Here is a 12,196-nt window from a genome sequence, read left to right on the forward strand (position 1 = left end):
CACCAAATTGTTAAAGATGAGAGGGAAGGAGACATCTCTATACTTCCAAAGGAGGAGAAGACTAGTGGGATTACAGTAATTTTTATTTTGTACAGAAAGTTGCTTCCCCTATTATCTCAAGCCTGATAATACTATGGCATGTCCTAAGTTGGCACATTCTTTTTTTTTTTTTAATGCTTATTTACTTTTGAGAGAGAAAGACAGAGTATGAGCAGGCAAGGGGTAGAGAGAGAGGTAGACACAGAATCTGAGGCAAGCTTCAGGCTCTGAGCTTTCAGCACAGAGCACAACGTGGGGCTTGAACTCATGAATTATGACATCATGATCTGAGCTGAAGCTGGGCACCTAACTGCCACCCAGGCTCCCTGTAGGTTGGCACATTCTAAAAGGAAATGCTAGACCCCCTAGCTATGGAGGGCATGCAAAGGTATTGGGAAATGGCCCTGCCAATATCAGCCCACTTCCCACCTTCTATGGAAGAGAGGCCAGAAACATTCTTTAGGGGCAAGGGCTTCTTTCTAGTGAGTCGTCTGAGTGCTGTGTTCCACAACCCATCGCATCTCTACTCTGCCATGGGAAATATGCTCTCACCTTAACCTAAGTTCTTCACAAGAACTATTTGGAAATCTTGACCTGTGTCTTCTGGAGTTTGAGGGACATAGGGGATGGTGGCTGACTTTCACCACAAGAAGCCTGAAGGTGAAAAGCTAGTTGGAGGGGACTGCCTTGCAGCAGAATGAAGAGAGAAGGTTCTGTGGCAGGGCACTGCACTTCCTTAGATGAGTGGGCCATGGAATGGAGGGGGCACTCATTCCTGGGCCACCTGTGAATGGTGTGAGGGATGCCACCCAAGAGAACCACTTAAAGGGTGAAGAGATCTGGCAGAAGGGCACTATAGCCAGAGGTCCCTAGTAGATGGATCTGCGAGGTACATATGCCATACCAGATGACGACTGTGTCAGTCACACAAGTGGGAACCATTTGCACCTACTCTTTCCTCAAGGGCCTGAGGAAAGAGCAACTTGGTGAGTAGCAAGCAGAAAAGCTAACCACGACTTCCTTCTGCACTTCAGCTTCCAAGATTGAAGCAAGCCTGTCTAGAGGAACGAGAGACATTTGCAAGTGAGTAAAAGACTGAGTATGTAATACTAGACTTGATAAGATTTTACAGCACTCGATGGAGAGCATTCTTATGACTGAATAGGATCAGAAAAAACTAAGGATTCATTCTAGAATGAGTTTTCTAGAGCAGCAGGAGAAAGACTAAAAAGTTGTTTCTTCCTAGAGCCATGGTGTGTCCAGAACATTCAATACATCAATTATATGATTTTTGTGCTTTTCTGATTTTCCAAATTTCACTTGGAACACATATTGCTTATTCTTCATTTATTTTTTTAATTTATTTTTTATTTATTCATTTTGAGAGACAGCATGAGCAAGGGAGGGGCAGAGAGAGAAGGAGGGAGAGAATCCCAAGCAGGCTCTGTGCTATCAGTGCAGAGCCCAACATGGGGCTTGATCCCATGACCCTGGGATCATGACCTGAGCCAAAATCAAGAGTTGGACGCTTCACTAACTGAGCCATCCATATGCCCCTTCTTGTTATTATTTAAATGTATATCTAATCATTTTCTTTCTGTGCTTAAAACTCTTGAATGTCTTTGCACTGTCCTCAGTTAATTTTTAAACACGGTTTATAAGGCTTTTTACTATCTAGCATCCTCTCCCAGCCACCTCTCAGCCACACATATCCTGTAGTCCAGCCATATGGACATAAAGATTCTATTTATTTATTTGCTTACTTACATTAATTATTATTGTTTTGTAAGTAGGCTCCAAGCCCATGGTGGGGCTTGAACTCATGACACTGAGATCAAGAGTCACGTGCTATACCAACTGAGCCAGTTAGGTGCCCCTGGACATAAAGATTCTAAATGCATCATGGCGTCCTGTGTTTCCCCTCAGCTCATGTCGTTCTTTTGGCCTAGATATCCCTCACCCTCATCCTTGTCTGAAGGCCTGTCTCCCATCCACCCTTCACCTCTGCGATCTAAAAAAGCCTCAGCTGAAGAGTTTCCTTAGGCCAGAGATTGGGCTGTCGAGTTGGTATGTCCAGTGCTTATGACCAGGTAACCAGTAAGCACTCTGTTTCCAATCCTATAGACAAACCTTCCATCATGCAAATCATGGTTGGTGCTCAGTCAATGTTTAGTGAAGAAAGTCAGAAGAGGCTAGGAAGCATAGTCTTTGGTCATCTTCCTAAAGATGATCACAGGAGTTAAGTTCTTTATGCCTTGCTGAAGTGAGGCAGGGAATACCAAGAAAGGCTTTGGAAGGATGGTGACTCCCCAGTGTTGATGCAGTTTATCTTCTGCCCAGCTGCAGGCTGGCCACCAACTTGCCTAAACAGTGACCACTTTTACCTGAACTAGACCTTGAAATGTGAAAGACCCTGTCCTTGGCATAGCTTGTTGCTCTGTTCTCATTTGGTCTTGGTAAAATTACTCATTAGATTTCTAAAATTTTTTTAATGTTTATTCATTTTTGAGAGACAGAGAGAGACAGAGCACAAGCAGGGGAGGGGCACAGAGAGAAAAGTATCCGAAGCAGGCTCCAGGCTCTGAGCTGTCAGCACAGAGCCCTACGCAGGGCTCAATCTCATGAACATGAGATCATGACCTGAGCCAAAGTGGGACGCTTAACCAACTGAGCTACCCAGGTGCCCCTAAAATTACTCATTAGGTTTCTGACTTGTGGGTCTTTGTCCTGAGCCCTGTTCTCTGCCAAGAAGATTTGATCATATGTGGAGTGACAAAGGTGGGGTGTGAGGATCTTAAGAAAACTTTGGGACTAGAGTAAAAGATTTAGAAATCACACGTGCTGAGAAGGTTGGATCACACAGTTTGGGTAACTTCCAATTTTGCCTCAGGACTTGGTGCCATGGTTTTCTCAAGGTCTTTTTGCATTTCAATCTAATGAAACACAGTTGTTCTTTTGGTTTTGCTTTCTTCTGTTTTGTTTTGCAGCAAGCCATTACTTCTGTTATTAGGCAGTCCATTAATAGTCCATTATTAATCCAGAATCAGCCGCTAGAGTTGCAGGCTTTATTTCCAACTTTATTGGGACTTGTCTGCCTCTTGGTTCTCTTGGCTATTAATATGAATAGGCAGCCATGGAGTTCTCAGTTTCTTGGATGGGAAGGATTACAATACTTCATAGTTATAGATACTGAAAGTTTGCAGATATTCTGGAATTTTAAAACACACTGTATCATCTGAATTTCATAAAAACCTATAAAGGAAGTATAATCATCATTTTAAAGATTTTACAGATGAAGAAAGTGAGTAGCAGCAAGTTGAGGTGATTTGTCTGAGGTTATAGAGTTAATTAGTGCTGGATCCAGGACTCTGCTGATGGTACATTGAGTGTTCTGTCCTGTAGTGCACACATGGCTTCCTCTATCTCGGTTAGTTCATGGCCCTGTGTCAATATGATAAGGCCATTAATAACTGACTGTATAGCCACTTGTTGTTAAGAATTTAGAACAAAATCAATAATGACCATACCTCCTGGATGACTATTTCAAAATCATTCCAGGAGGTAGCTGGGTTCTTCTGAAGTGTTTAGGCAAGTAAAAAGTATATCAAGAATTCACTTAACATGTTGATTTTCTTAAAGCCAGCAGAGTTTTTGGTTCAGATCATTCTGATGATGATGTCAGAAGTAAGTGCTGTGTCTTTAATAAATACTCACACTCGCTTCCTTTCCCTTGGTAGCAGAACTTGGCCAATGGCATATTGGAAAGAGAGTTATGCCTCCTTAGAGGGCTTCTAGTCTGTCCCTTGAGATAAATCTGTAGGGCAAGTTAGGGATGATTTTCATTATGGAAAATTTGACATTAATTCTCTTAATCTAGATATACAGTCTTGTTTTTACTTATTTAGAGAGCAAAAATTTCCTCTGAATAAATGGAACAACAAATAAGGCTTGTTAACGATAGGATTCAAGTCTCTGCTTGCCAATTACTTAGCAGTGACCTTGGGTAAGTTACTTAAACCCTCCAAGCCACTGTTTCCTCATCTATTAAGCTGGGATACTGACACTCCCAGTAAGAAAATGTCTTGGTGCCTATTTCCCCAATACCTACTTGGGGATCCTCTTCTCCTACTCTGTATCCCTCTGGTCTGGTTGGGGTCTCCATTACCTCACTCCAGGAATGCAGAACATGACCCAGGAGAGACTCTATGAGGCCCCTGGCCAGAAGACCAGTTCAGGGATGAGCATGTGACCCCATCTCATTAGAGTGCATTTGAGCACTCAGGAGGAAGCTCTCTGTTTCCCACTGAGAATAGACACTGGAAGATCATCTGGCTGGAGCTGCCCAGTCACCTGCCCCAACATAGAATCTGAGAACAAAGGCCACACGCAAAGGAAGGTGGAGCCAATCCAGGAGATGGAGGGAGACAAGGTCCTGATAACATTGTTAGAATCCAGTCATGTCTGAAGTCAGCCCTATACCTGTCTTGTGAGCCGGTAAATGCCCTTTGCACTTATACCTGATTGGTTCGGGTAAATCAAGAGGATCTTAAATGAAACTGCCTAAATTTGAGAAGAAAATAATGTACAGGTTTCTCCCACTATGTGAAAGTAGAGCATTCCTATGAAAACTTTCGTAGCTGAAATGACCTAAAGCAAAGAAGCAATTACCATTTTGTAAAAGGAAAAATTATCTTTAAATTTCTTCCTGTTATTAAAAAGATGTACTAAGGTAGGTCTTCTGTAAAGGTGAAGTGGCATAAAATGAACTTTCAGACAGCAGGGGAAATGTGTATTGTAGAATGCTTAGCAAAATAACCTGGTCACAGCAAGTGCTCAATGAAGGTTAGGTTGGTTGTGCTTCATATGAAGTTTGGCTCAGAAAAGAGGAGCTTCATACTTACTTTGAATATCGAGCAAATTTTGTCAGGCATGGTAAAGAGCCAGTCTTCATGGCACGCTAAGGCCCGTGAGGTATGATTAGAGGTCCATAGAAGGCTTTCTTATCCTCTAAAACACCTCTCATTCTTTGGTACAGAAAGCTCTAGATGTCAAAAATAGCACTCTTCCCTTTGTTTTAAGATCTTTAGAGAGAAGTTCCTTACTTAGCCATAGTGACTGTGTGATTGAGTTCATTAGCTCCACTGCTGAGGGCAGATTTTATGACAGTGGCCCATAAAGATAGTGGAGGCCACTGGGCAGCCGGGGGGAGCAACAGGAAGATGGCCGCACCCAAAAGAGACTGCAGGGCTGAACATCCAACCATCTTCCTTCAGTGTCGGTGCTCTGGCTGTGCCTGGTAGCCACCCTCAAGAAGGTCCAATCTGATGTTTTAGAAGAAAGCTATTTGGTGGAAATGGCCAGACACACGCTTGTTAAACAGCAAGCACTGAATGCAACCCCATCCTCCTCTTCTGCACACATAGCCCCCAGATGGTAGCCCCCAGCTGCAGATATTCTGAGGGAACCAAGGACCACAGGACAGTGGTGGCCAAAAGGCAGTGTAAGCAGCCCAAGGCTGGGGCTGGGGCTGAGGAATGACTACAGATGACAGTAGAATCAAAACTCTGCTTCTGTCAGGTGTGCACCTTGGTCATCTGTGATTCTTGCCTGCAAAGGAGATGACTAGATACGGAGAATGGAGAAGCCACCGGAGCTGAATATGGGGTAAACAATTTCAAGTTCTGTCAGAACATGGACAGACATGCCCTTGGGTAAAGACCTGAGTCATAGTTCAAAGAAATTAAGCAGAGATTCCTGGAAGCAACAGTCCAAACAACCTCAGATGCCCTACTTAACCCTCCAGGCTTCAACTCCCTCCCTTCCCCCTTTCCTTTCTTTCTTCATTCCTTCCCTTCCTTTTGTCCTTCTTTCCATCTTTTCTCTTTTTTTCTCTTCCTTAACTTAGAGCCTTCCTTAACTTAGAGCTCCTTGTTTTGTCTCGTTGTTTTGATATGAGTAGTTTCCTCCTCAAAGTCTCATTCTGTGGCCGTATGGACATTCCCTGCTTCTCTTTATTCGCTAGCCAATACCTGTCAGCAGCAGAATGCCAAAGATTTGTGCCCCCCTCCCCCTGCTTTGCTGGAATGCTCTAAGCCACCGTCATACAGGTCAGAGCACAGAGCTCCAGGGAAGGTGGAATACCACTTCCTGAGCCTGATGACTTATGGAAATAGGCTGCTAACAAGAATGGAGGGAGAATTAAAAAGGCAATAAGTTTTCTCTATGTACATGTTATTTAAGCTAAGTGCCCGTACCACCTGAAATTACTGTGAATTTTTTCCCCACGCTCTAGAATAAATCGCACTAACATTTTATCACTTTCTCTTTCATTTTCACTCACCCTGTCACCCTTTATCTCATAGGTGCATCTCAATAATTTTTCTGCACACACACCCCAGTTTGTATTAGCCCCAATACAAATGAGCATTTCTAAGTGTCCCTATCTCTGCAGAACATGCATAAGATAATCTGTCTGACAGAAAAAAAAAGTATGCAAGATACACAGGAGTGAAAGAGAATTATTTATCATAGACACCATTAAATAGAATGTTATGAATAATAATGTTCTCATCTTATGAATAATAGGAGACTAAGCATCAAGTTGGGATATTTTAGCTCCCTCAAAATCATATTCCCTATCAGCAACTTGATCCCACAATTTAGAAACATTTTTCTATAGTAAAGAATTTATTAACTGTCTTCCATTAGACAGGGTTCTCCAGAGAAACAGAAAAGATAGATAGATAGAAAGAAAGATAAACAAGGAATTGGGTCCCATAATTATGGAGCTGAGAAGTCCCACCGATTGCCATCTGCAAACTGGAGACACAGGAAAACTGGTGTGTAGTTCTAATCCAAACCTGAAGGCCTGAGAACCGTGGAAGTTTGGCTGCAGGTACAAGCGAAAGCCAATGCCCCAGCTCAAGTAGTCAGGCTAAGGGTGAATTCTTCCTTCTTCAGCATTTTTGTGCTAGTCAAGTGCTCAAAAGAGTGGATAAAGCCCACCTACATTGGGGAAGGCAATCCATTTTACTCAACCGACTGATGCAAATGCTAGTCTCATCCCAAAACACCCACAAATAGTGTTTAACCAAATATCTGGGCATCCTGTGTCCCAATCAAGTTGATACATAAAATTAACCATCACATGGCTCTGTGATGAAAGTAATGATATTAACTAAAATGTAAACAGTGATAATAACCTGACAGATCAAAATGTGCAGCACTTGAACGATGCAAAGATTCTCAACAAATATTTATTGAGCAACTACAATGTACCAGGCATCGCCTGAAATGGGAAACAGGAAAGGTCAAGAGTGACTGATCCTGCTTTGGAGGGTCAGGAAAGATTGTACAGAGCCAGTAACACTTCAGTTGAGTTCTATAAGAACGTTGAGTATTCATAAGACTATCAAGGGGAAAAGGTTATTTTGGGCAGGGGGAAAAGGACCATTCTAGGAGGTATGACTGGCTCCATGAAGTCATGGAGGACCGTTCTGGGAAGTGTGAGTGGTTCCAGAAGACTAGAGTAAAAAGCTACTATGAAGGAGAGGGTCAGAAAATGTACAGGGATAAATAGAGGCTAGCTCACGAGGGCCCTGTAGGTTGGGGTACCCACTGTGGGTTGCCAGCCCATGAGCCATTTCTCCTTCTTGAGAACAGAACTTTGATTTTGTTCAGGTGATAAGGTGCCCAGGGCCAGGCCATAAATCACAATTGGGCTAAGCCAATCTAGGAAACCCCCTTTTATAAAAATGCTTGGTCTAAAGCTGGGTATGGCACTCAGTTCTGGCTAAAAAAAAAAAAAAAAAAAAAAAGAAGTCTGGTGGAAGGCACTGAGGTAAGAGTCTCATCTTTGATTTAACAAGGGGTGCCTGGGTGGGTCAGTCGGTTAAGCTCCTGGCTCTTGGTTTCGGCTCAGGTCATGATCTTGCGGTTTCCGTGGGTCCGAGCTCTGCATCGGGCTCTGTGCTGGCAGTATGGAGTCTGCATGGGATTCTCTCTCCCTCTCTCTCTGTTCCTCCCCACTCGCACTGTCTTCCTCGAATAAAATTTTTTAAAAAAATTGTGTAACAGGAGGAATTCCCTTTTTCCTCCCTCCCTTCCTTTGTGATTTGGATGTTATCATACAAGGATGTGCACATAAGCATATTGTGACCCTGATGAAAGCCTGAATATGACAACCACCCAGTGAGGATAGAAGAGAAAGGACAGAAGTGTTGGAGTCTCCAACAACATCACAGAGTCACCAGACCAATTGTAAGACTGCCTATTTTAGGAACATCCTATGGTTAAAGCCACTGTGAATTTTGCTTGCAGCCAAATTTGTACCAAAGCTGTCAGTGCCAAGGATGACATTTGAATATATGGCTAAGGAGTTTGGACCTTAATCATGAAAAGAGATGGGAGCAGTGGAAAGGTTTACGCAGGGGAATGAGTTGCCAAATTTGTGCTTGAAAACCATGACTCCGGGAGCACCTGGGTGACTCAGTCGGTTAAGTGCCCAACTTTTAATTTGGGCTCAGGTCATGATCTCATGGTTTGTGAGATCCAGTCCTGGGTTGGGCGTTGCACTGATGGCACAGAACCTGCTTGGGACTCTCTCTTTCCCTCTCTCTCTGACCTTCCCTCCCTCTCTCAAAATAAATAAACTTAAAAAAGAAAAGGAAAGAAAAGAAACACCATGACTCCAGCTGCTGTGCGCAGAATGGGCTGGCAATGGAAGAAAGCAAGGCAGAGAGATCAGTTATTAAGCTGCTGCAAGTGCCCAGGAGAGTAGGTGGAATCTAAGCAAAAGAAGTCATACCGATGACTAGGGAGAGGGGGACCAGGCCGAGAGCTAATTTTAAGTCAAAATAACTTAACGACTAAGTGCATGTGGCAGGTGGAGGAGACAGGAGAAGCAAGGATAGCTAAGGGTCTGTGGCTCAGTTGACTTGAAAGACAGGACATCTGACGCTAATTTTGGCTTTGCCACAAGCTAGTCGAATGTTCCTAGGCTATTTTCTTCATTTCGAGAGGGTCAGATTAGAAATATGATAGCAGATAGATGTCATCTCTCCTGACGGTTCCAACTCCCAGGAGCATTGTTTTACTAAAGGGACCAGGAGGACCACCCTGGGGAAGGAAGAACCCCTCTCGCTCCACTGGATCCTTAGGTTTATCTGTGTGCAAAGCTGGCTGGTGGTGACTTTGAGCTTTTGTCTGCCTTTTCTGCTTAGATTGACAGCAATTTGAGGAGTGGGGCAGAGGGCATCATGACGCATGGGTGATGTCCAGGCATGTAAAGTCAGCAAAACATCATTTCCCATATATACTCAAGACTTACCCTTTATTAAACTTCTCATATGAAGCCTTGTTCACATCCCCTAGGATTCACTACTGGGCATGGAGATCTTTTGCCTCTGCAGTTTCTTTACCATCCAGATCTGCCAGCCACAAAGGGCAACAATTTGCACTCAGACAAAACAGTTGTTCCTTTTTAAATGAGGGCAAGAAACAATGGAACAGGTACCAAAGGATGTCTTTACCTCCGGGGCCGGGGGGGGGGGGGGGGGGGGTGGGAAGGGAGATGATGCAAACCAGGGATAAAGCCCAGAAACTGTTGCCAGGATACAAGACTGCTGGGTTGCAGAGGTCACAGAACCAAGGAAAGGGTTTCACAAGTGACTAATTAGTTTTGTTTTATTTCTCCTTGTAGAGAGATTGCCTCAGGCTTACCAAGACTTACTACAGTTCAAATACTTGATCTTTCTCACTCCTATATCACATTTTTTATATTAGTTTCACACTTTATCTCATTGAATAGGGGGGGATGGCTGAGAAACACAAGGTCCAGACCCTGCCCTCTATTCCAGGCAATTCTGTAAAGCCATCCCGGCGGCTCCAGAACTCCCCGTGGGATCAGCTGAGACCTCTGTTGCAACTACATCATAATTCAACATCTCTCCCTGCTAGTTCTGTTTCATGCCATCTCTTAGAGGGATTGTTCCTGGTAGCACTCCCCAATAAACTTCTTGCATCTGTCAAAGAAAAACCAGAGCCGGGCAGTAGGTAAAGCAGTAAAAACATTTTATTCAGGAACTATTGCAATAGAAGAAAAGAGGTCTTGGTATAGAACTGGGCTCAATTCCAAATACAACAAGGACAAGCAGTGGGGATTTATAGCCAAGGAGCAGGGTTGGGGGCCAGTGGATGGAAAATTACGAAGAGGAAACATCAGGGGTGAGGGAGGATTCTGACGAAAATGAGTTGGCCAGATTCTTGCTGGTGGCAGCCCAGGGTGATGAAGTATCTCCTAGGGGAGACTAGGGGATGAAGAATTTGATTGGATATAGAGGGTGATCAGATATCCAGGGTGGAGGATTCTCTGTAAACTGACTTAGGATTTTTGCTAAAACTGGGGGATGAAGTTTCGATAAGGACAGACACTGAAGTCCAAGGTTAAGCCTAGTTGAGAAGAAGCCTTAGGAGACTGACTAGAGTTTGGTCAAGGAGACAGTATTCACATGCAAATTTCTGTCTGTTTCCTGGGGAACCTGACCTATGACACCAACATAGAATCATCCATCAATTCTATTTTTCCAGACAAGTGTGCGCATGCACACACAGACACACAGACACACACACACTTCTATCTATTCTTACTGTTATCATTTTATTATTTTTTAAAAAGATAATTTAATTCCAACAAAGAAAGAAGCGGAGACTTAGAATTAAAAATGCTTTGAATTAAATAAGTTTAGTTCAATTAAGAAACAAAACCACTAGCTAGACAAAGATTTCTTAGGACACAAAAAGCATGAACCATAAAAGAAGAAATTGGTGGATTAGATTTCATCAAAATTTAAGACGCTGCTCTTTAAATGCCACTAAAAGACAGGCACAGATTAGAACAAAATATTTGCCAAAAATACATCTGTAAAGGACTTGTTTCCAGAAATTCTCCCAAAGCAATAAGACTACAAACAACTCATTTTTTTTATATGAGCAAAAGCTCTCTTGATTAAAAAAAAAAAAAAAAAAGACAAAGAAGTGGGGGGTTGGTGCCTGGGTGGCTCAGTTTGGTTAAGCCTCCAACCCTTGATTTCGGCTCAGGTCATAATCTTGCGGTTCGTGAGACTGAGCCCACATTGGGCTTTGCACTGACAGCACAGAGCCTGCTTGGGATTCTTTCTCTCTGTCTCTCTCTCAAGATAAATAAACATTTTTTTTAAAGAGAGAGAGAGAGTGAGAGATGGCATATAAGCCCACGAAAAGATGCTCAATCTCATTATTAGGGAAATGCAAAGTAAAACCACAATGAAATGTCACTGCACACCCATTAGAATGGCAAAAGCTAACAAACAAACAAACCAAAAAACAAATCCTAATAACACCAAATACAAGAATGTCGAGTAACTTGAACTCTCATACATTGCTGGTAGGAATGCGAAATAGTACAGCCATTTTGGAAAACAGGGTGGCATTTTTTTCATAATGTTAAACATACATTTACCATATGACCCAGCAATCCTACTCCTACATACTTACCCGGGATAAATGAAAACCTATGTTCACACACAGACCTGTATACAAATGTTTATAGCAGTTTATTCATGATTGTCAAAAATGGAAAACAATCTATATGTCCATCAACTGAGAAATGGAAAAACAAATTATGGTACCACAAAACAATGGAATACTACTCAGCAATTAGAAGGATGAACTAATGAAACACACAATAACATGAATGAACCTCAAAATAATTATGCTAAGTAAAAGAAGCCACATACAAAAGGCTACCTATGTATGATTCCATTTATGACATTCTAGAAAAGAGGATATGAAGGCAAGCAGGGAGAGCAGGCAGTGGCTATAGAATCAAAAAAGAGGTTTTCTCCACAGGTAGAATCTGGAACGTGTGTGTAGTTTGAGGAAGGAGTTAGTTTTGAGGGGAGAGACCAAAGTTACTGGAAGGGGGAGGTGAGCTGATTGACGAAGTAAGACGACTAGTGAAAAAAATTTTTTTTAATATTTCAATATTTATTTATTTTTGAGAGAGAGAAAGAGACAGAGCACAAGTAAGGGAGAGGCAGACACAAAACCAAAGCAGGCTCCAGGCAGCTCAGAGCCTGATGTGGGGTTCGAACTCACAAACCAAGAGACCATGATCAGC

At 42.7% G+C, this 12,196-nt stretch overlaps 1 long non-coding RNA gene across 1 annotated transcript in view; it reads left to right on the forward strand.

Annotated features, from left to right (window-relative positions):
- The first annotated feature begins 341 nt into the window (after positions 1–341).
- Positions 342–12,196, forward strand: part of LOC111558399 — a 70,357-nt gene continuing 58,502 nt past the window's right edge. The window contains exons 1-2 of the long non-coding RNA XR_002739276.2: positions 342–427; positions 1,074–1,122. This is a non-coding gene — a long non-coding RNA (uncharacterized LOC111558399). The remainder of the gene's footprint in view (positions 428–1,073; positions 1,123–12,196) is intronic.

The sequence above is a fragment of the Felis catus genome, chromosome F1, assembly GCF_018350175.1.
Source record: "Felis catus isolate Fca126 chromosome F1, F.catus_Fca126_mat1.0, whole genome shotgun sequence".
Taxonomy (NCBI): Eukaryota; Metazoa; Chordata; class Mammalia; order Carnivora; family Felidae; genus Felis; species Felis catus.